This window comes from Apium graveolens, chromosome 2 (genome assembly GCF_009905375.1).
Source record: "Apium graveolens cultivar Ventura chromosome 2, ASM990537v1, whole genome shotgun sequence".
Taxonomy (NCBI): Eukaryota; Viridiplantae; Streptophyta; class Magnoliopsida; order Apiales; family Apiaceae; genus Apium; species Apium graveolens.
This window is the reverse complement of record NC_133648.1, coordinates 188,829,997-188,853,371: the sequence shown is the minus strand read 5'-3', so window position 1 is coordinate 188,853,371 and position 23,375 is coordinate 188,829,997. Positions and strand designations below refer to the sequence as shown.

Sequence of the window (23,375 nt, the reverse complement as noted above, 5' to 3'; positions counted from 1 at the left end):
AAATCAAGAACGTGTAATTGTTAAATAAGTGAGTACCAATGGTGGAATTGAGATTTCAGGCGATAAGTTTGTGAGGATTTGATATCATTTAAGATAGGATAATTTAACATTATTCTAGGCAATGGACTAACTATTTAAGCGTGATGCTCAAATAGACCGTCGTGATAAGAAGATAATTTTGAAGACACCGGATAAGAAAGTGGTGACGTTTAGAGGTCAAAGGCAAGTAAAGAAGGTTTGAACAATGATTCAACTAAAAGGTTACGGTGGCAAAAGATGTAAGCATTTTATTGATTATGTGATAAATAGAAGTCAGGAGCCAGCAAAACTTGAAGATTTCCTAGTAATCAATGAGTTTTTAGACGTGTTTCCAGGCGAGTTACCAGAACCTCCTCCGAATAGAGAAATTAAGTCCGCGATCGACTTAGCACCTGAAATGAAGCCAATGTCCAAGGCCCCGCACATTATGGCGCCAGTTAAAATGAAGGAGTTAACTAAGCAATTGCAAGAGATTTTAGAAGAAGGAGCAATTAGACCTAGTGTACCCCATGAGATGTACCGGTATTATTTATTACTAAGAAAGATGGAAGCGGGAGTTTATGTGTTGACTAGCGAGAGCTCAGCAAGCTTGCTATCAAGGACAAGTATTTGTTACCTCGAATTAAGGATTTGCTTGATCAGTTGAAAGAAGCAAAGAATTTTCTGAAATAGATTTAAGATCTGGGTATCATCAATTGCAGATTGAACCCGAGAATGTGTTGAAGGCAGCTTTCAGAACTAAGTGCGGGTATTATGAAATTTTAGTAGTGTCATTGGGATTGACTAATATACCAACAATATTTAAACTTGATGGACATAATTTTTAAGAAGTATCTGTATAAGTTGTATTTATGCTTACAGATGATATTGTGGTTTACTCAAAGTTAGCGGAGGACCATGCAAGATATTTAATGATAATTTGAGGAGTTTGAGAAGAAATAAGTTGTATGTAAAGTTTTCAAAGTGAGAGTGTTGATGGTAGGAAGTTAATTCTTAGCATAAATAGTCAGTGAGGAAGAAACGAAAGTAGATCCAGCAGGGATTAAAGCTATTATGAATGGAGAAAAACCAAAAGCACCAACAAAAGTAAGAAGTTTTATTATTGGCAGGATATTATTAAAAAAATCAAGATTTCTTGAAGATTGCGACACCTTTGACGAAGCTTACTAGGAAAAGCGAGAAGTTTATATGGAATGGAGAAGTGTTAAGAAAGTTTTGCAAAGTTAAAGAAAAGATGGATCACGACACATGTTTTATCACTTCGAGATGATCAAAGAGAGTTTGTAGTCTATAGTGATACTTCTCATATGTGTTGATGCAGCACAATAAAGTTGTTGCATATGCATCTAGACAACCGAAACCTCATGTGCATAAGTATCCTACTCACAACTTGGAACTAGTAGTAATAATATTCGCTTTGAAGATTTAGAAAACATTATATGTATGGAGAAAGGTGTGAGATTTATATGGACCATAAGAGTTTGAAGTATGTATTCACGAGGAAAAGCAAATGTAGTGGTAACGCGATAAGTAAAAGGGAGAAAATGAATGTAGTGACTGCTCTAGAAGAATTACCTATGGAATTTCAGAAGTTGGAGTTAGAAGTCATAATTTATTATCCAAAGGAAGTAAGGATGGATAGTATGACCTTTCAGTTAGAGTTGTTTAGAGAAGATAAAGTGATGTCAAGAAGAGATACTGGATCAGGATGATAGCAGTTTAGTTGCACTCCGAAGAATGATCACGGTATTCTCAGATTTTCTTTCAGAACTTGGATGCTACAAGTGACAGAACTAAGGAATGAGATCCTACAGGGAACTCACAATATTGAGTATTTAATATATTCAGGAAATGCCAAAATATACTGAAATTTAAAGAAAAATAATGATAACCAAATATAAAAAAAGAAATTTCAAAATGGATTAGGAGGTGTTAGGCATATCAAAGAATTAAGGCAAAGTATCAGAGGCCTAGTGGATTATTGCAACCATCAGGGATGCAGAAGGAAAAATGGGAACATATTGCTCTGGAATTTTGTAATATATTAGTGATATGTCAAAGATCACTAAAGACAACAATATCAATAGTGTCCCTGATCAAAGTATGAAGCAAGCCAAATGGACATCTAATCTAAGGAGATTAATGAACTGTTATTTTTGGTAATCAGCTAAGCTTGGGGACAACCCTAAGTAAGTTGTATTGTTATCTTAATCTGTATTTTGTACTTGTAACATTTAAAGTCTGTAAAAATGTCAAAGGAGCAGACTGGAGCCTTTTTCCATAAACAGTATGAAGCCTAAGAATTCTATCTAGAAGAAGATGAAGAAGATCATACCTCAGAAGAATTATGAAGAAGCTTGGAGTTGAATAAATCTGTTTTAGGAAAAATACTCTAAGTCAAGATCTCTACAAGTCACGAATTTAATGTTATAGAGAAGTCATTCGAGAACTCCAGAATGGCTTATCGAGAAGTCAGGAAAGGTATTAGAGAACTCAGAGATATCAACAAGCCAAATTGAAGACATGAAGATTGGAGATATCGATAAGTCATTTCTTCACTAGAGAACTCAGAGTTATCGACAAGTCTACATTCATTAGAGAACTCTGAGTTATCGATAAGTCTAAGTCTACTAGAGAACTCAGAGATATCGATAAGTAAAAATTCACTAGAGAACTCAGAGACATCGACAAGTTAAATTTTGACTAGAGAACTCTGAGATTTCGACAAGTTAATTTGACTATAGAACTCTGAGATATCGACAAGTCAAGAAGCTACTAGAGAACTAAGAGTTATCGATAAGTCAAAGTGAAGATGTGAAGACTAGAGATCTCAACAAGCCAAAATTCTCTTATAGAGAACTGAAGACCTCTACAAGCCAAACTAAATATAGAGTACTAGAGATCTCGATAAGCCAATATACTTATCAAGATGTCAAGTGTTATATAGACCTAAACTGGAGATCTCGAGGTACAATCTCAAAGTACAAAGTTGCAGATCAGTTTCATATCCAAGATAAATAATCAACAAATAATCCAGCAACTGGATTGACAAGTCTACAAAAAGCAGCTTGAAGAATGTGCAAGATCAATGGTGAAGATTAACTGACAAAGGAAGATCAAAGTGAACACGGGATGCTAAAGATATGCTAAGCCAGAAATGGAAGATCTACTTTTCTATAAATAGAAATGACAAGTGACAGTTTAGAAAAGCTAATAGCATGTCTTATTACACACTGTGGAAACTAGCAGTTAACTAAGTTATAAAGTTAACACTGGTCCTTAGTCAGTTGTAACAATTTAGATCAAATTTCTTGTAATACTCTCAAGAAGAAGCTAAGCTCTTTATCAACAAAGAGCCTAGAAATTTTGTAGCAAAATAGTCTTAATTTTAATATAAAATTAAGTGAGTTTTGAAGATCCGTGTTCTTTCTTTTCTGCAAGCTCAAATTCTGCATGAACCCATTTCACTACAAGAATTAATTTACTTTGTTCAACCATAAATATTCAAGAAAAGCCTAAAAATAGTAAAACACATTCACCCCCCTCTGTGTGTTATTCATTTCCTAACAAGTGGTATCAGAGCAAAATCTGAAAGTAAACAGATTCAAGATCTTGGAAGAATGAATACACAAAAAATTAGTAGCATCAAAATTCCTACCTTTGACAAAGCTAACTACACTATTTGGAAAATGAAAATGATGTGGTTCATCAAGATGGCCAATCCACTTTACATTCAGATCCTCAAGAATGGACCCTTCATTCCTATGGTTAGAGTTGAGGAATCTACAGATGTAGACATGGTTATTCCAGCTCATTATGCTCCAAAAGATCCTTCTGAGTATAGTGACCCTGAAAAGGAGAAAGTTTCCCTGGATAGCAGCTTGCAATTAATATTGATTGAGTCGCTTGATAATTTGATGTACAACAACAATGTCAACTGTGACACTGCCAAGCAAATATGGGAAAAGATTGAGATACTTTGTGAGGGAACTGAGGAAGTTAGGTCAAATCAGAGAATGATACTGATTTCACAGTATGAGGGTTTCATGGCTAAGCCATAAGAAAGCATTACTGATGTATTTGAAAGATTCAACAAGCTGATAAATGACTTGTAGCTTCATGACAAATACTATGAAGCTGAAGAAGTGAATCTAAAGTTCTTGCTTACTCTCTCTGATCATTTGGAACAGAAAATCTTAGCAATCAGGGAAGGGAGAGACTTGAGCAGAATAACTCTGAAAGTTCTATATAGAATTCTCAAAACATATGAACTAGAGATGATTTAAAGGCAATCATTGAGATCTGGTCAAGGACATGTTGTGGATGGCTCAAGTGCTTTAATTGTAAATGAAAGCCAAACATCCAATGATGAACCAAGATCTCAAATTCTAGTTGCCTCAACAAGTGAGCAAAGAACAAATGACTCATAGGAACAAGTCATTCTGGAACTGGAAAAAGATGAGTTCTATACTCTTGAAGAACTGGATGAGCTAGATCAGTCAATGGCCTATTTGGCTAGAAAATTCTCTAACATTAGAGCAAAGAAGCCAAGATACTTCAAAAGTAAAGGACAGTCTTTCAACAATGACAACAGCTGGAAGGAAAAAGGGAAGAACAATTCTGATAGCAAGAATAGCTACAAAACTGGATCTGTTGACAGATCTAAGATAAGGTGCTTCAGTTGTGATGAACTAGGCCACTTTGCTACAGAATGCAGGAAACCCAAGAAGGCAAAGAAAGATAAAGCTTATCTTGAACTTGAAGCAAAATATGAAGCTCTTCTGAAGAAACAGCAAAGCAAAGCTTATATTGCAGAAGGTAAAAGTTGGGATAACTCTGAAAATGATGAAGATGAAGAACTTGGAAACTATGCACTCATGGCCTTGGAGCAAGGAGAATCATCCTCATCTAAATCACAGGTACCAACTCTTACCTCCACTGATTTAAATGTGAATCAATATAAGGAAACTGTTGAAAAGATGAGTACAGAAATGTTTCACATTAATATAAGCATGGCTGCTGCTAATAAAGAAGTTAGCATATTAACAAAGTTGAATGAGAAGCTTGAAAGTGAAAAATAAGAAACTGAATTGTTGATAGTGGAGCTTGAAGCCTTGAAACAAGAAAATGGTTATCTGAAGAACAAGCTCAAGTGTTCAAATGAGATTGAGGTTGTGCTAAGAGAAAAACTGGAGAAAAATGAAGTAAAGTTGAAGTCCTTCAGGAATGTATCTAAATTGGTTGGTCAGTACCATGAGAAAAACAAACCATGTGCAAACATTGCTATTGGTCTTGATTATGATGCCTTGAACAACAAAAAGAAAAACATAAGTGACAGAGGAAAAGCAATAGAGAGTAAAAATGTTCCAGCAATGCTGAGAAATATTGGCTCACCTGTGTTCAAGACTTGTGTATTGAACTTCAGTGAAGAAGAATTGATCATCAAGCAAGAAATTACAGATGAGGATAATGAAAAGAAAAATGCAAATTCAACTCAATCTTCCAAGTCTGAAGAAAATCCCATGGACAATCAAAGCACCAAGACTCATGTCAAAGAAACAAAGATTGAAGATGCAAGAAAGAAGAAGAAAAATAAAAATGGGAGAATAGGGATAAGCAAAAGCAATAATATGACTTATGTTGTATATACTCCTGGAAAGAAGTGTGAAAATATGGCTCTGGAAATCATCTAACTCACCTTTGTAAAAAGGTTGTTAGTAAGCCAACTGAAGGAGCTTGCAAATACAATGAAACAGATTTAAATGATGATTCTGTGATAAGTTTGACTGCATCCCTTACAACTTGAAAGTGATGAAGAGCTGCCACAAACTGAGAGTAGACTTTAAAGAAATAAAACTTGAGTCTACATCAGATAGAGAAAATGCACAACAATCATTGAACTCTATTTTATCTGAAACAACTCACTCTACTTCTGCTAAAGCAGTTAACAAAATGAAAGAACCCAACACTGATTGGGTCACTAAACACACCTAAATCTCATTGTGGGCATGGAAAAGTGAAGAAAGTCATAGATCATTGACAGTGGATGTTCGAGACATATGACAGGTGATAAGGCCCTACTATCACAGTTTGAGGAGAAAGTTAGCCCATTGTTGACCTTTCGAGACAACAGCAAAGGATTCACAATGGGATATGGCAAGATTGTTTCTGAAAATGTTGTCATTGATGATGTAGCACTAGTAGCTGGTCTTGAAGTAAATCTTCTCAGTGTTAGCCAATTTGCAGACAAAGGCTTTGAAGTTTTATTCAATAAAGAAGAATGCACTTTTATCAGCAAGAAAACTGGTGAAGTTGCTCTGAAAGGAGCAAGGAAAGGAAGCTTGTTTGTTGCAGAGTTGGACTCAACAAATAAGGATGGTATTTGCTGCTTCTACACCAAGGCATCTGAAGAACAAAGCAAGCTATGGCCTAATAAGTTGTCTCACTTAAATTTCAAGGCAATTAACAACTTAATTAAAAAGGAGTTAGTAAGAGACATGCCCAAATTGGAATTTGCTCAAGTTGAAGTTTGTGAAGCTTGTCAGAAAGGAAAGATGAAAAGATGTAGTCCAAGTCAAAAACTATGAATTCTAAAAGTGTACCCTTGCAACGTATTCACATGGACTTATTTGGGCCAGTGAATGTCTTATCAATTTCAAGGAACAAATATGCACTTGTGATGGTGGATGATTTCTCAAGATACACTTGGGTAGAGTTCATGTACTCTAAAGATGAAACTCCACTCATCATAATTGAGCGCATCAAGAAGATAGAAAAACAAGCTGAATATTATAGTTGTGTGAAAGGATTGAGTAGTGGCGATGGAACAGAATTCAGAAATGCTACATTAAGTCAATTATGCTAAGGCAAAGGCATTGTTCAAGAATTCTCAGCTGTCAGAACACCTCAACAAAATAGAGTAGTTGAGAGAAAGAATAGAACATTAGTTGAAGCTGCCAGGACAATGCTGCAAGATGCCAAGTTGCCAACAAGTTTCTGGGAAGAGGCTGTTAACACTGCATGTTATACACAAAACAGATATCTCATTAAGAAGGCACATGGCAAGTCACTCTACTCAATCATGTCTAAGAGAAATCCTACTGTAAAGCATCTTCATGTGTTTGGAAGCAAGTGTTACATTTTAAAAGACAACTCTGAATATGTGGGAAATTTGACTCAAAGATTTTTGAAGCAATTTTTCTGGGATATTCACTGGAAGGAACATCCTACAAAGTTTATGTGATTGATCAAAAGAAGATTATGAAGAGCACAAATGTGACCTTTGATGATGACAAGTGTCCATGATTGCAATGCCTTGATGATAATGAAGCTGAAGCCCTTGCATTTGAAAACCTCAACATTGATAGTGATTCTGATGGAGAAGATGAAGTTAATGCACAATAGATAATGAATGAATAGACTACTGAACAGGAAAATCATGGGAATGGAAGCTCATCTAAAACACCTGAATTTGATAGCACAATGTCAGGGGGAGAAAGAGAAGAATGATCTACCAGTAATACCAATTATGAAGAAAATGATGAAGGCACAAGTCAACAAACTCACACAAGGAAGTGGGATAGAAGTCACTCTAGAGAAGTAATTATTTGTGATCCTACTACTGGTGTGAGGACTAGAAGTGCAACTACTAATGAGTGCCTACATGCATATTTTCTCTCTTAAGTAGAACCTAAGAAAATGAAGAAGCTTTACTGGATCCTGACTAGATATCTGCCATGCAGGAAGAGCTGAATCAGTTTGAAAGAAGCAAAGTCTGGAAGTTAGTTCCTACACCACAGAATAGAAGCATTATTGGAACAAAATGGGTATTCAGGAATAAAATGGATGAAAATGGTATAGTTACCAGAAACAAAGCAAGGTTGGTTGAAAAAGGCTACTCACAAGAAGAAGGAATTGATTATGATGAAACTTTTGCTCCAGTTGCAAGACTTGAAGCTATAAGAATTTTCCTAGCATTTGCTGCACATTCAAACTTTAAAGTGTATCAGTTGGATGTTAAAAGTGCCTTTCTGGATGGTGAGCTAGAAGAAGAAGTTTATGTGCAACAGCCTCCTGGCTTTGAGGATCCAAAATTTCCAAATTTTGTGTACAAGTTACTCAAGGCTCTATATGGACTAACACAGGCACCTAGGGCTTGGTATGACACACTATCAGATTTCCTACTGAAGTATGGTTTTACTATAGGAACCATAGACAAGACTCTCTTCTACAAGAAACATGGTGAAGATATGATCCTAGTTCAGATTTATGTGGATGATATCATTTTTGGTTCTACTAATGAGAAGCTTTACCAAAGCTTCTCCAAGCTTATGCAAAGTGAATATGAAATGAGTATGATGGGGGAATTGAGTTACTTCCTTGGACTTCAAGTCAGTCAAAGAAGTGATGGTATCTTCATCAGCCAAACTAAATATGCCAAGGATCTATCAAAAAAGTTTGGAATGGTTGTTTATTCACCTGCATATACACCTATGTCTACTGCAACAAAGTTGGATGAAGATAAAAAGGGCAAGAGTGTATATATCTCAAGCTATAGAGGGATGATTGGATCATTGCTTTATTTAACAGCAAGTAGACCAGACATCATGTTTGCAACATGTCTATGTGCAAGATTTCAAGCCAATCCAAAAGAATCACATTTGATGGCTGTAAAGAGGATTTTCAGATATTTGAAGGGAACTCCAAACTTGGGATTATGGTATCCTAAGGAAACTGGTTTTGAAGCTGTTGGTTACACATATGCAGATTTTGCTGGATGCAAGGTTGACAGAAAGAGTACCAGTGGAAGCTGTCAATTTCTTGGACAAAGACTTGTATCTTGGTATAGCAAGAAACAACAATATTTATCAACTTCTACAGCTGAAGCTGAATACATAGCTGCAGGAAGTTATTGTGCTTAAGTACTTTGGATTAGAAATCAGCTAATGGATTATGGCCTAGTGTTAAACAAAACTCCTATTATGTGTGACAATACTAGTGCTATATCTATAGTAGTTAATCCAGTTAATCATTCTAGGACAAAGCACATTTATGTAAGGTATCATTTCATCAGAGAACATGCTACAAATGGTACCATTGAGCTCATTTTTGTACCAACAGAAAAACAATTAGCTGACATTTTTACTAAACCTTTGAATGAAGCAACTTTCACTAGACTTGTAGGTGAAATTGGAATGCTTAACTCTTCATCCTAAGGCAAGAACTCAGCTAATATTTTGCAGCAGATTAATCTCCAGTAAATCAAAATTAATTTGATTAAATTGGAAATTAACTGAATATGAATTATGAATATTTCAGAAATCTCTGTATATTTGTTTTTCAAATTTAAATTTAACTTGAAAATTTTCAAATTCTAAGTAAACTGCTCAGTTGTTAATTTACATTCTCAATATATAAAATTAACACAAGGCAGAATTACAAAACCAAAATTATATAGAGAACTGAGTTCTCGATAAGTAAATATTGACTTCTCGACAAGTCATTTTAGGACTTCTTGAGTGAGTCCTCGATAAGTCAATTTACTGTCTTCTCGAGTGACTTCTCGATAGGCTTAAAAATGACTTATCGATAAGTCCTTGTAGAGTTTTCTAGTAGTGTTTATTCACAGAGTTCTTTACAAGTATATTTTTTTTTGTTTATCAATAACTCAGAACTGAGATAATTTAAATTAATAAATTATTTTGGTAAAATACTTTTGGAAAATTTATTCTAATTATATTTTGAATTTATTCAAATAAAAGTTAGAATTAGTTTAGTCCACTTTTTGGACAAACTGGGTATTTATTTGACATCTCGAAAGAGTAATTTAAAATGACTTCTCGATATGTACTTCATTTCTTAAAATGACTTCTCGATAAACAAATTTTAAATGTCTATTTTTGAGTTCTCGACAAGTCATTTACTTTTTCTATAAATACCTAGACTTCTCGATACATATTTTAACTTGGAATTTCTCAAAATTCTAAGCAAACTGAATGTTTATTAATTCATATCCTAGATATATGAAGTTAATAAATAACAGATCAAAAGAAGCAAAAAGTATGAAAAACTGAAATAATTTAATTCATAAATTATGTTCAACAAAATATTTTTAACATACTTTGTCTATAATTACTCGGACTTATTGACACATTTACGTGCTTATGTGCAATTTTTTTTAATGTGGAAAATGTTAGTCTAAAATAAGTAGACTAGTACATTATATGTGATGTTTTGAGAATGCTGATAATAATTAAATTTAATTGACACTATGTTAATTAAGTGTTTTGAATTTATTTAAAATAATTCTTTATCAGTATTTCTTTTAAGTTGTTAGCTAGTGAAATATTTTGCTGCTAGGAAGGGTTACTTTTTGTGTAGGGAGTACTTGTTTATTTGCATGGGGAATAGTTAACCTAGAAAGTGAACTAAGATTCTTGAGTACTTGCATGGGAATAGTAACTAGTCACTTCTAACTATCTAGATACTTGTAAAGTGTGTTTGTGTGAATATTACACTTATTAACCGGGCAATTCAAGAGTCTCTTGGTTTCTTTCTTTTCTCCTTCTGTAAATTAAAACCCTTATCTCTTCATTATTCATCACTACCTTCATTCTCAATAAACATCCTAACTTCAAAACTCACCTCTTGTTTATCTCTCTCTCCAATGGCAAGCCCGGTCTTCTACAAGCTTGTAAATGGAGTTTATCGACCCGCTCATCATTTGGCTGACAACCAAATCTACTATGATCCTTTTGGACTATGTTTCCGCATCAGGGGGATTGTTTTCAGCCCCTTTGATGTTTCCCTCAACGTCTTTAATGAACTCTCATGGGATGATCGGATAAACTTCCTATTCTTTGAGGGAGAAGTCTCTCTAGAGCAGGAGAGACGTGCTATGGTGGCTGAGCAGCAACGCCTTGCTGCTCTGAAGTTGCAGGAGAGAATCATTTCTCTTGCACACTCCATGTCCAGAGTTTACCAGCACCGGGAAAGGAGGATAGAGGCCGAGAAGAAGAAGCAGAAAATAGAGTAATTAGGATTAGGATTTACTTGTTGAAATCTATATCTTAATGTACTATATTTCCATTATTAATGAAAATTCAACTTCTTCTCTATTTTTTATACTGTTTGTGTCATGATTGCTATGTGTTTATAACTGAATTGATTATTATCTTTTCTGCAATAATGCTTGCAACTAAATATCTTACAATGCATATGTCTAATTGAACTCCAAAAAGTTACATATGTTCAATGCATTACAGGTCCAACACAATCTATTCAGACAACAACAGGAAATTCATATAATCAATCAATAGGTATTTGTGCTAAACTACAGCTAAAACATTTCAAAACCAAACTGCAGTTCACCCAGGCACAACAACACAAACACAAACTCAAACACAATCCCACTCAGGTGACTCTCTAAATAAATCGGTTTTACAAAAGGACATAAACTTCAAAATGTTCTTCAGTTGCTTTGTTGTTTGAGAATAGAAACCACCACAAACATGGGAGGTTTATTAGTTTTCACTGAAGATCCCATGAATATCTCTAATGCACCATGTCATGAGAAAGGCAAGTATAGAACATTTAAGTGCCAGTATGTTGAAAGACACATAAGGGTTTGAGGCTGGTGTACATGACAGTAACCCAGTCAAATCCCCTCCAATTCAATTGGAGGTTCCCACTATAAGTGGAGGACAACACACTGTCAAAACCATAGAGCAGTCTGTGAGTTAAACTGTGACCCTAGTCATAGGTGTTTCTGATGAACCATCCATCTCACAACCTCAAGCTGGTATTCACTCTTCTGATGAAATGAGTATGATTAGACCTATATGGATTACCCCTAATCATATGATCACATAAAACTCTTCTCAGCCACCTCTTATTTGTGTAAGTCAAACAACAATTGAGCCTTTCATGTGAGGATGAGAGAAAAGATTGAGAGAAAAACAGAAAATAAGAGAGGCAGGATCCTTCCTGGAAAAAGGAGAGGTAGATGAGTGTCTGGATTTAGTAATCCTTGTGAGGAAACTCTGACTTTTAAAAGTCATGAGACTAGTGCAGTGAGAAGTAGTGACTACTTATTCAAAAGAACAGAGAGCTTAGGATTTTGTTACTGACAAACTTCTTCTGCAGATCTAAGTAAAACTCCTATCACTGAAGCTTGAAGCTGCAGATAGTGTTCTAAAAGGACAGTGACAAAAGCTTGAACAATGTGCATCTAGCTGGATCTTCCTACCTGGAGATACTGTCAAAAAGGGGGAGAATATATGTATATGCAAAAACAGCTGGATGGATGTTGCCTCACAAAAGAAGACTAGGTTGGGAGATTGACTTCTGTATTTAGTTAGATTTTTGACATCATCAATCAGAACTTGTGCATAATTTCATAATGAACAAGTTGGGGGAGATTGTAATATATTAGTGATGATGTCAAATATCACTGAAGACAACAATATCATTAGTGTCCCTGATCAAAGTATGAAGAAAGCTAAATGGACATCTGATCTAAGGAGATTAATGAAATGTTACTTTTGGTAATCAGCTAAGCTTGGGGACAACCCTAAGTAAGTTGTATTATTATCTTAATCTGTATTTTCTACTTGTAACATTTAAAGTCTGTAAAAATGTCAAAGGAGAAGACTGCAACCTTTTTCTATAAACACTATCAAGCCTAAGAATTCTATCTGGAAGAAGATCAAGAAGATCATGCCTCTGAAGAATTATGAAGAAGCTTGGAGTTGAATAAATCTGTTTTAGGAAAAATACTCTAAGTCAAGATCTCTAAAAGTCACAGATTTAATGTTATAGAGAAGTCATTCGAGAACTCCAGAATGACTTATCGAGAAGTCAGGAAAGCTACTAGAGAACTCAGAGATATCGACAAGCCAAATTGAAGGCATGAAGATTGGAGATATCGACAAGTCATTTCTTCACTAGAGAACTCAGAGTTATCGACAAGTCTATATTCATTAGAGAACTCTGAGTTATCGATAAGTCTAAGTCTACTAGAAAATTCAGAGATATCGATAAGTCAAAATTCACTAGAGAACTCAGAGACATCGACAAGTTAAATTTTAACTAGAGAACTCTGAGATTTCGACAAGTTAATTTGACTAGAGAACTCTGAGATATCGACAAGTCAAGAAGCTACTAGAGAACTAAGAGTTATTGATATGTCAAAGTGAAGATGTGAAGACTAGAGATCTCGACAAGCCAAAATTCTCTTATAGAGAACTGAAGACCTCTACAAGCCAAACTAAATATAGAGTACTAGAGATCTCGATAAGCCAATATACTTATCGAGATGCCAAGTGTTCTATAGACCTAAAATGGAGATCTCGAGGTACAATCTCAAAGTACAAAGTTTCAGATCAGTTTAATATCCAAGATAAACAATCAACAAACAATCCAACAGCTGGATTGACAAGTCTACAAAAAGCAGCTTGAAAGATGTGCAAGATAAATGGTGAAGATTAACTGACAAAGAAAGATCAAAGTGAACACGGAATGCTAAAGATATGCTAAGCCAGAAATGGAAGACCTACTTTTCTATAAATAGAAATGACAAGTGACAGTTTAGAAAAGCTAATAGCATGTCTTATTATACACTGTGTAAACCAGCAGTTAACTAAGTTATAAAGTTAACACTGGTAACTAAGTTATAAAGTTAACACTGGTCCTTAGTCAGTTGTATCAATTTAGATCAAATTTCTTGTAACACTCTCAAGAAGAAGCTAAGCTCTTTATCAACAAAGAGCCTAGAAATTTTGTAGCAAAAAAGTCTTAATTTTAATATAAAATTAAGTGAGTTTTGAAGATCTATGTTCTTTATGTTCTGCAAGCTCAAATTCTGCATGAACACATTTCACTACAAGAATTAATTTACTTTGTTCAACCATAAACATTCAAGAAAAGCCTAAAAACAGTAAAATACATTCACCCCCCCATGTGTGTTATTCATTTACTAAAGTTTTTATAGTCAGATTACCAAGAATGAAAGCGAACCACAATGCCAATTGGGTTATGGTGGACAAGTTAGCTAAGTCAGCTCATTTTCTGCCTATTAATGGAAGATTTTCATTGGACAAGTTGGTTCACATGTAATTGTGGGAGATAGTGATTCGTCATGGAGTTCACGTGTCTATGATATTCGATCAAGATTCAAGATTTAATTCAAAGTTCTAGAAACGTTTTCAAGAATGTATAAGGAGCTAAGTTGAATATGAGTATAGCTTATCATCCACTGACTAACGACCAAAGCAAAAGAATGATTCAAACAATTGAAGACACGTTACATATCTGTGCCATTGACTTCAAAAGAAATTGAGATGAACATCTGTATTATTGAAATTTGCTTGTAATAACTGTTATCACGCCCGTATCAGAATGTCTCCTTATGAAGCTCTTTATGGACGTAAACGTTGATAACCAGTATATTGGAATGAAGTCGGAAAACGTAAGTTACTTGAACCCGAAATGGTGCAACGGACAAAAGAAGTTATTTAGAAAAGGTTAATTGCAGCCCAAAAACATCACAGTGATTATGTAGATCAAGCTAGAAAGAATACGGAGTTTGAAGAAGGAAAATTAATATTGTTAAAAGTGTCACAGTGAAAAGGAATCATCTGTGATCGAAAAGAAAGAAAAGTTGAGTCTTAGATACGTTGGACCTTTTGAAATTTTGAAATGTGTCGATAATATAGCATACGAATAAATGTGTCGATAATATAGCATACGAATAAATGTGTCGATAATATAGCATACGAATTAGCGTTACCTCCGCATATACAACGTATTCATAGTGTTTTTCATGTGGCAATGTTTAAAAAAAAGTATAATCCAGAATTCTAGGCATGCGATAAAATACGAGCTGATAGAACTTCAGGCAGAGTTGTCCTATGTTGAGAATCCAATAGGGAATCATAGAAACGAGAGAGAAGTGTTAAGAAAGAAAGTAGTAAAGTTAGTAAGAGTACTGTGGAGAAATCCAAGGGTTGAAAAGTCAACCTGGGATTTAGAAAGTGTTATTCGTAAAATGGTACCCTAAGTTATTGCTTCAGTGATTCTAAGGACATAATCCTTTTAAGGGGAGAAGGATGTAATATCTGGGATATATCGTGTAATTATTTTTATCAATAAATAAATATTCTGTGATTATTATATGAATTTTGGTGAATTATCTGTTATGTGGTATTTGTGTTTGGATGTGTAAATATGATAGAATTTGAGTATTTTAATTTTTATAGGTCCAAAATAAAAATAGATAATTGTGATATTTTTCTATCAATTTTATGTTGTTATATGGTTTTATAAATGATTTATGGATTTTATAAGTTATTTTTTCGAGTATTTATAAACTATTTTGTACAATTGGGAACCAACCGACTTCAACCGTTTTTACGTTTTTACAACCCGAAACTCTTCCGAAAACTTCTTCCTAACCTAATTGCAATATTCCGAGCATTTTCCATGTTTTGACTTTTTCGATCCGGCGTACGGTTTTTCCCGTGCGGGTCTCGGCGCAATATTTTCGATACAAAATTCATTTCGGTAAATCGATAAAACCCGTATTTTCGAGGAACGGGATCTTTTTATTAAACTATTATAATTATCATCTCGTAGTACGTATAACCAAAGTGCCGAGACCAAGACCGCAGAATAAAATGTATAGATTTGGATAATTATCCTAAAACCGGTACCGTTTTGGATCTGTTTTCTCAGATAAACGTAATATTTTATATCCGGTATGATTCAACGGGGTACCAATATTCCGTAAATATAAATAGCATTTACCGTATTTTATTTTGTACAGAAAATCACTTGTAGTCAGTTATATATATATAATTTTCAGAGAAAATACATTATATCCATATTGTTCTTCATAATCAAACCTAGATTTGAAGGCGTTAGCGAATCCGATTCTGGAGTTGAAGTAACCGAATCGAAGGACTTGAAGAGTACTTTCAGAAACTGTGATCCATACACCTGCAGAATCACAGGTTATTTTTCTATAATTTTTATTATATTCGAATTATTTTGATTTAAATTATGATTTTTTGTTCGAAAGACTGTTTGTATGATTTGATGATTGCATGTTGTAGAGCTTTTCTTCCTGATGATTTTGATATATTATGTGACTGATTTGGAGTTTAATAACATGCTGAAATATGTGTTTGATTCTTGGAATTATAAGTTAGGATTTATAATTAGTATGAATATTCATAATTCGAATTGAGGCTTTCTTTTATACCGATTCTGGGTGAAATATAATATCACCAATGAGTTCAGTAGGTTTCCAGGAGTTGATTCATACTTTTCAATCGGTTAAGGGAGTTCGATTTCGTGTAGACCGGAAAAGGGAAGACTCGCCGGCGACAACGAACTTCTTCAAGCTTTTCCAGCTAGTTACTTGAATGTTTACCGAATTTGATTGTTTAGATAAGTTTTTGGTAGAGTCTTCTTGAGTTCTGAACGTTTTGGGGGCAAGTCGAGGCCGATTTCACTTACTCCGGTAAGGCAGCGGTCGCCGGCGGCGTTGGTGACGCCAAAATTGCAACTTAGTCCCCTGGTTTTCGAAGATGGTGACTTTAAGTCACTGAAGTTTCAAAAATTGCAAATCACCCTCAAACTTTTGAAAGATTACACTTATAACCTCCCGAACAAAGTTTCAAAACCTTACACTTTAACCCCTGGAATTTCTGTTTTTAAAAATTGTTTTTATTTATTTATTTTAATTTCAAAAATACTTTTAAATTATTTAAAATTTCAGAAATAAATCTAAATTATTTGATTAATTAATCTTTATTAATATTTAATTAATTAATTAGTCAATAAATTTAAATATTAATTAATTAACTGATTTAATTAGTTATTAATTAATTTTAATTGATTATTTAATTTGGATTTAATTATTTCTTTGATTTAAAAATTCCGAAAAATAGTTTCGAGCTTTAAAATATTATTTTAAATTATTTTCAAGGCCCGATAATTATTATAAAATGATTTTAAAGCCATATTCGGGCAATCGAACTCTGTTTATTGTTTTAAAATGAATCCACGACCCGCTTTAATTCTGAAAAATATTTAAAAATTCGTATTAAATCTTCGAAAAATCATTTTAACATCAAATCATCACTAGAAAAGTATTTTCATCGACTATCTTACATGCTATGTGCTTTGTGTGATCTAATTGATGTGTTATATGCATATATGTGTATCGTTTGACTATTTCAATCGTAACTTTCAATCGGTAAATCGGATTTGGGTGAAACGAAAGGTAGATAAAACCTTATGGCATCTATGTGATGTTTAGATAATGTGAGATGAATATTGATAGATACTTATGATGCTTAGCAGAGTAAGCGAGACATAGAAAAAGGAAGCAGGTGATCAGAAAATGGAATCGATGTGTAAAAAATAAAGCAAGTGATCGGTGAATAGAAGCGAAGCATAGAAAAATAGCCAAGTGATTGTTGAATAGGATCATTAGATAAGTACAAGTGAAGTTGGAATCATTTGTGATGAGGCAAGTACTTCTGAACCTTTCTCGAGATATATTGCAAATATTCCTAAACTCTCTCGTGAGATATTGGTAGTATTCACAATAATTCTGCTTTATATTGTAAGTGCTTTGAATCACTCAGACTTGAACCCTGATCACATCACCTAATCTTTGAGTTGTAAGCCTTATTCTTTGTAAACCATCCATTGTTGATTTACCATATACTAAACCATACAAATACAATTCTACTCCACAAATACATATCCACCATACACCAAACACTAGAACAAAATTGCTGGAACATACAGAAGTTTTTATACTCTATCATACCTTGTAATGTCAAAGAACTAAACCTTGTGAAATCATTGTTCATCTAATACCTGATTCTCCTACATGATGGAAGTCATTCCTCATACATACCTTGATATACCCTTATGATACTCATGAATTGCATTACGCTTTTATACAAATGCTTTATCACTGTTGATTATGAACTTGTTTTATTGAAATATATTGTTTATCATACTGAACTGTTTTCGAATTGGATAGTTTTCTTTATATGGACCAGATTCGTGGTCAGACCAGATTCATGGTCGATGTAGGCCAATGTGTGCCTTGGATCCAGTAATTAGAGCAGAGCTGCGTGCCTTGCTCGGGGTTAGTGCGTGACTGATCAGCAGCCTAACCTTGGTTTTAAAACTTAAAATGAATATCCAATTCTAATGATTGTTTAACAAGAAATTTGATTCTTCTAAATCATCTCATTTGATCATTGTTTAACCTTATATATTGTTATTATGACTTGCTGAGCTAGTTAGCTCACTCTTGTGAATCTTTTTATGTATTCTACAGTTAAGAAGGATAAGGTTGATAGTGAGGTTTCCCAGTCCAGTGTACGATCTAGGATTCCAGATTGAGTTGGATCGAGCTAGCAGGAGCTTTATATGGTAGTTGAGTTAGCAAGATTGTAAGAATAATTTTATTATCAGTTGTAAGTTAAACTAGTCGGGGTTGGTACATTGTAATAAAAGTTAAGGTTGTGGCTTATTTTCATACTTTAATCTGTTGCGATCCGTGGTTGTGTAAAGCAGGATCATTGCAAATAGTATTTTATATACAGGTTTCATATTGTGTGTGTGTTGTGGACCCCAAACTTCTGACCCGGGTTTGGAGGGCGCCACATGGACGCTCCTCTTACAGAGGACGCACCCTCCAAGGATGATACCCCTTGTGGAGGTAGATGCTCTTCTTACAGAGGACACGTGCTCGAAGGATGAAAATCTTGTTGAGGTAGAGCGTCCTCTGTGAAAGTTACCTTCACTACGCCATAGATGACCTATTTGCATGTTTTTTGCTAGTGTTGCCTTAAAAAATATTGCAATAGATATGAAACTATGACCCTATCACAACACCCAGATTTTGGTGTTACTATAGCTATAGAAACATGTTGTTATAGCTCAATTGATCTCTGGTGTTGGCATAGACCTCTTCCCTTTTGCAACACATGCGGTCGTGTTTCCAAGAGTATTATATTTTTATTTTTTAAATTTTAACTTAAAATTAAATTTATTTTTAAAAAATGATTGTTTGAATAAAATAACTTATAGAGTTTTGCAGAAAGTAAATGTCCGCAAAATAACTAAATTATTCAAATTTTATAAATATTGAAATACTTTATATAAATTTAAAACTAAATGAATATATTTTAAAATTTTAAAACTAAAGAAATTATTATAATAACTACAATACCTATAATTTAAAAAAATTACAATATTCAGAAAAATTGAATATAGAATTAAAAAAATGAAATTCCCTAATAATTACAATACCTATAATTTAACAAAAATATTACAATATTCATAAAAATTGAAAAGAGAATGTGAAAAAATAAAATTTGCTAGGCGGGCTGCATATTTAAGCAACGCGGGAAACAAAATTTTGAGGCGGAGCCAAAATGATATCAGAGTCAAAACATTTGTCTCTCTTTTCTCTCTCATCTCTTTCTCCTCTCTCCTCTCTCGACTCTCAACTTCTCTCTCTAAAAAGACTCTCAAGTTCTTACTCTCTCATTTCTCTATCTCTCTGCTTCCCTAATTCTACTTCCCTTTCTGTTGTCTAATATTTGTTAATCGATTGAATTTTAATCTTAATTGATTGTTACCTAATCGATTTGTGCAATACTTAATACGATTTCTTCAAGTCTTTACAAGCCTAAGCTTGAATCGAGTCACTATAAGTTTCAATCGAGTATTACAAGCCCTAAATATTTCAATCGATCCCTAATTTGTAAGTGTTCTTCAAATTATTTTTCAATTTTATTTCTTTTTGAGCACTCGATTCTTAGCGGTATGTAATTAATGTAAGGATAAAACTGTATGTTATTGGCTTTAGATACTTATGTATGAATTTTGTGTTTGTTTGCTAAAGTGCGAAATTCATTGTTTTTTGTATGGTTTTAGATACTTATTTTGGAATGGGGACGGTGAATACGGTTAAATGTCTTCTAAATGCAGCTGATTCTGAAGTAAAGAGTTTTTTTATCACATTAATTACTTTTTCCTGTGTTAGATACTTATGTTAAACTTGAGAAAATAGAGCTATGATTGTGTTGTAGGATGGTTTTGATGATGTATTCGTGAATGCCATTTTAAGTGGGGTTCAGCAGTAAAATCTGGAGGTAAGTTTTGTCCTCAATTTTTTCTATTTATTAGTAAGCGATTTAAATTGGCTTCACAGAGTTGGTTGTTTGGTAAAAGACGTGTTATTTTTTTATGCTAATGCTTTATTGAGCAGCAAGCTTGGGTAAGCCAGTTTTATTGAGCAGCAAGCTTAGTAAAAGTGCTTGTGTTTAGCAGGGACTCGTTGAGGATAATCTTGATTTAGCAAAAAACTTTAGTTGAGTGATTTTTGCATAGTTGAAAGTGGTCTGTTGTTCCAGAACTCTAACTCATTTTTTCTTTTGCTAATGTGGTTGTGCTAGAACAAAATACTGGATAAACATGGTTCTCGGTCTAGATAGACATATACATTTGTCCAAGTATTGGATGGGACACATTTGTATAGTTTGCTTCATCGAGCACTCGAGAGGGTGCTATTAGAAATTCTGGTCTAGATAGACATATACATTTGTACAAGCGTTGGATTGATTTATTTACTAGTGTGGAGCATGAACAGCTAAACACTTCTAATTTAAATACTGGCCTGATGATCAGTTAATTCATTTAGTACATCTATCACTTTAAGGTTGAAAGGAGGTGCTAATATGTAGTATAGTCATCAATACATGAAATGGCTGCCTGAATATATGCTCTGTCTAGAGTATATATGTGTGTATGTATTTCTTTAGTGTATATTATGCTCGCGCAACTATATAGTTATAGTATACTCCATATATGTGTATTGACAAATGCTCTATATGGTGGCGTTTTGTGCTCATAGTTTGTCATATGAGATATGTAGGTTACCAAAGGTGATAATAGTGGTGGTGAATCCATACCGATGCTATTAAGATCCCCTAAATTTTTTGATGCCTATGATGGTTATAACATGATTGGCTTCGGGAGACATACTCTTCCCTGGTCTGCTTGTTGCATTTTCATTTCAGTACTTCTTTCAATTTAATTCTTGAACCTCCTACGACCGATAATACTTGCAGATCCATCGTATTAGAATTGAAGGAGTAACAATGCAGTGTTTTTTAATAAATCACCTTGAGTAATATACTTGTTTTTTGTGATACTATTGTTTCTTCTTACTAAAAGAAAATATTTTCTTGTCACAGAGCACTAAATGTTGTCAATATCAAGACATGTCATCGTAGACCTTAACTATTATATGATCATAGATCACTTGGAAAATACAGAAATAACTTTGTAGATTACCTTTATTTTCCATAAGCTTACTCTCAAGTAGACATCTTTTAAAGTTAAAATATAAATTATGCTCTCCCTACTAAGGTCTACGACGAATTCATGATGTGGCAATAATAACATGGTACAAACTAGTTACGGTTCTAATGGAACACTAGTATGACTAAAGGAAATATATTAGGATTTTTCACTTCTAGTAGAATTTTCATGATGCGGTTGTGCAGATTTGACAAAGCAAAAAAGAGGGGCTTGTGAGATGGATACTTTCTTTGGCTAATGATTGGATATACTGGTGGTATGAATCTTATTTCCTTCTTTCGAATGGTGAAAATAGTATTATGAACGTGTTTGATTGGTAATCAGAGTATGATTTAGTAGGGAAAATACCAAAGTAGAATTCAATGTGATCTTAGTTTAATATAGCATCACAGACCCTCTTTGTATTCTTGAACATCTACTATCAAAGAAAAACTCTTAGTCATCTATGCGGCCTTTCTTTCTGCTTATATTTGTGGCAGGTGTGGATTGTTAGGACCAAACTACATAACAATGGATTTCTTCTTTGATATCCATTTATTTTGTTTATTTTTGTTAATTTATATTTTTTATCTTTCTAATATTTTTTTATTATTGCTTGTTATCATCTTCCGGATTTATCACTGTCCTATTCCAGGGAATTACTTTCCAGGTCTCTGCAAAACACCCAAACTCCATAAGAGCTCGAGTTTAAAGTGGCAAAACACCCCAACTTTTGGGATCACATCTTGAATGCGGCTGATAGTTGACAGTTTTAATCTCTAGGGGAGCGCGACTACGACAGAGGTACTACACTAGTAAATTGTACCCTGCATCAAGATTAGATACCTATAAATTATACCCCTGCAACAAGATTAATAGTTTATTTTTTAAATTGTCAGAGAAAAAAACTTCAGTTATATAATTGTATAGTTATACTTGCATTGCATGTTATGAAGAGTACTTATGTTTGTGTAAATTGTGATGTTCCTTTGACATTGAATATATTCCTTTGACGTAGGCCAGCATGGAAAGTGAAAAGACGAGAAAAAATCTCACATTGTATCAGACGTAAGATGCTACTGTTAGTGTGTGCCCTAGAGACAACACTATTATGTTTATATTATGAAACATTTGGATTATTAATTATGATTATATGGATTATTCTTTAGTAATTTATTATATCTTTATTTTCTGCGATAAGATGTTAGATTAATAAATGTCCTTGGAATATGATATGTAAATCTATATCTCTAAGTACGTGACTTAGAAATGAGATTATGAGAATAGTATTGATATTCTGAAAGATCCCTAGTCAAGTATTATTGTTAAGGGACGATAATAAATACATTGAGACTAGTGTGTTTGTTGGCTGATGATCATATCTCATTGATCATCGGTATGGTGATACTAAAGTCAAAACACAGGCACATGTATTAAATACATGGTGCTGGATTGACCCGTTGTGAGATACTACATGTTTATAGTGTCATAAGTTAATCTCATAGTGATAATGATGTATTGGTCCTTTGACCTGAAATCATTATATTTCTATACGAGAATTAATATACTTTGATACCATTAAAAGTTATCCTTGACCGGGTAATAATAAAAGTAGACATTGGGTATATTATGAATCGTATGAGAAATATGAATGATCTAGATGAGATTTAGCCCTCCTTTATTTAAGGAGTGATATTATTGGCCTCTTGATTGAGTAAGACTATAAAATGCATGGTCGTGCTCAAATACTGATTTGTTTAATAGTTTACTCATTGATCAAGGAAAGAAGAATTGAACGTTAAAGAGGATGACATAATGCATGCCTCGAGTTTGATCTATAATATAAGGCTAAAGAGATTATATTACATTGTACATTATTCACGAAAGGTTTAATTGATCACCGATTTAATTATTATTACTTGGGTAACAATGATGTA

At 33.8% G+C, this 23,375-nt stretch overlaps 1 long non-coding RNA gene across 4 annotated transcripts; it reads left to right on the top strand.

Annotated features, from left to right (window-relative positions):
- The first annotated feature begins 19,509 nt into the window (after positions 1–19,509).
- On the top strand, positions 19,510–22,676 carry LOC141708022 (uncharacterized). 4 transcript variants are annotated; one of them, XR_012569308.1, is made up of 4 exons: positions 19,510–19,837; positions 20,011–20,075; positions 20,147–22,242; positions 22,457–22,676. It is a non-coding gene; the product is annotated as an uncharacterized LOC141708022 (long non-coding RNA). The 4 variants fall into 4 exon arrangements; XR_012569306.1 differs by having other exon boundaries at positions 20,011–21,715; positions 22,094–22,242; XR_012569307.1 differs by having other exon boundaries at positions 20,166–22,242; positions 22,457–22,675.
- Positions 22,677–23,375: the final 699 nt, after the last annotated feature.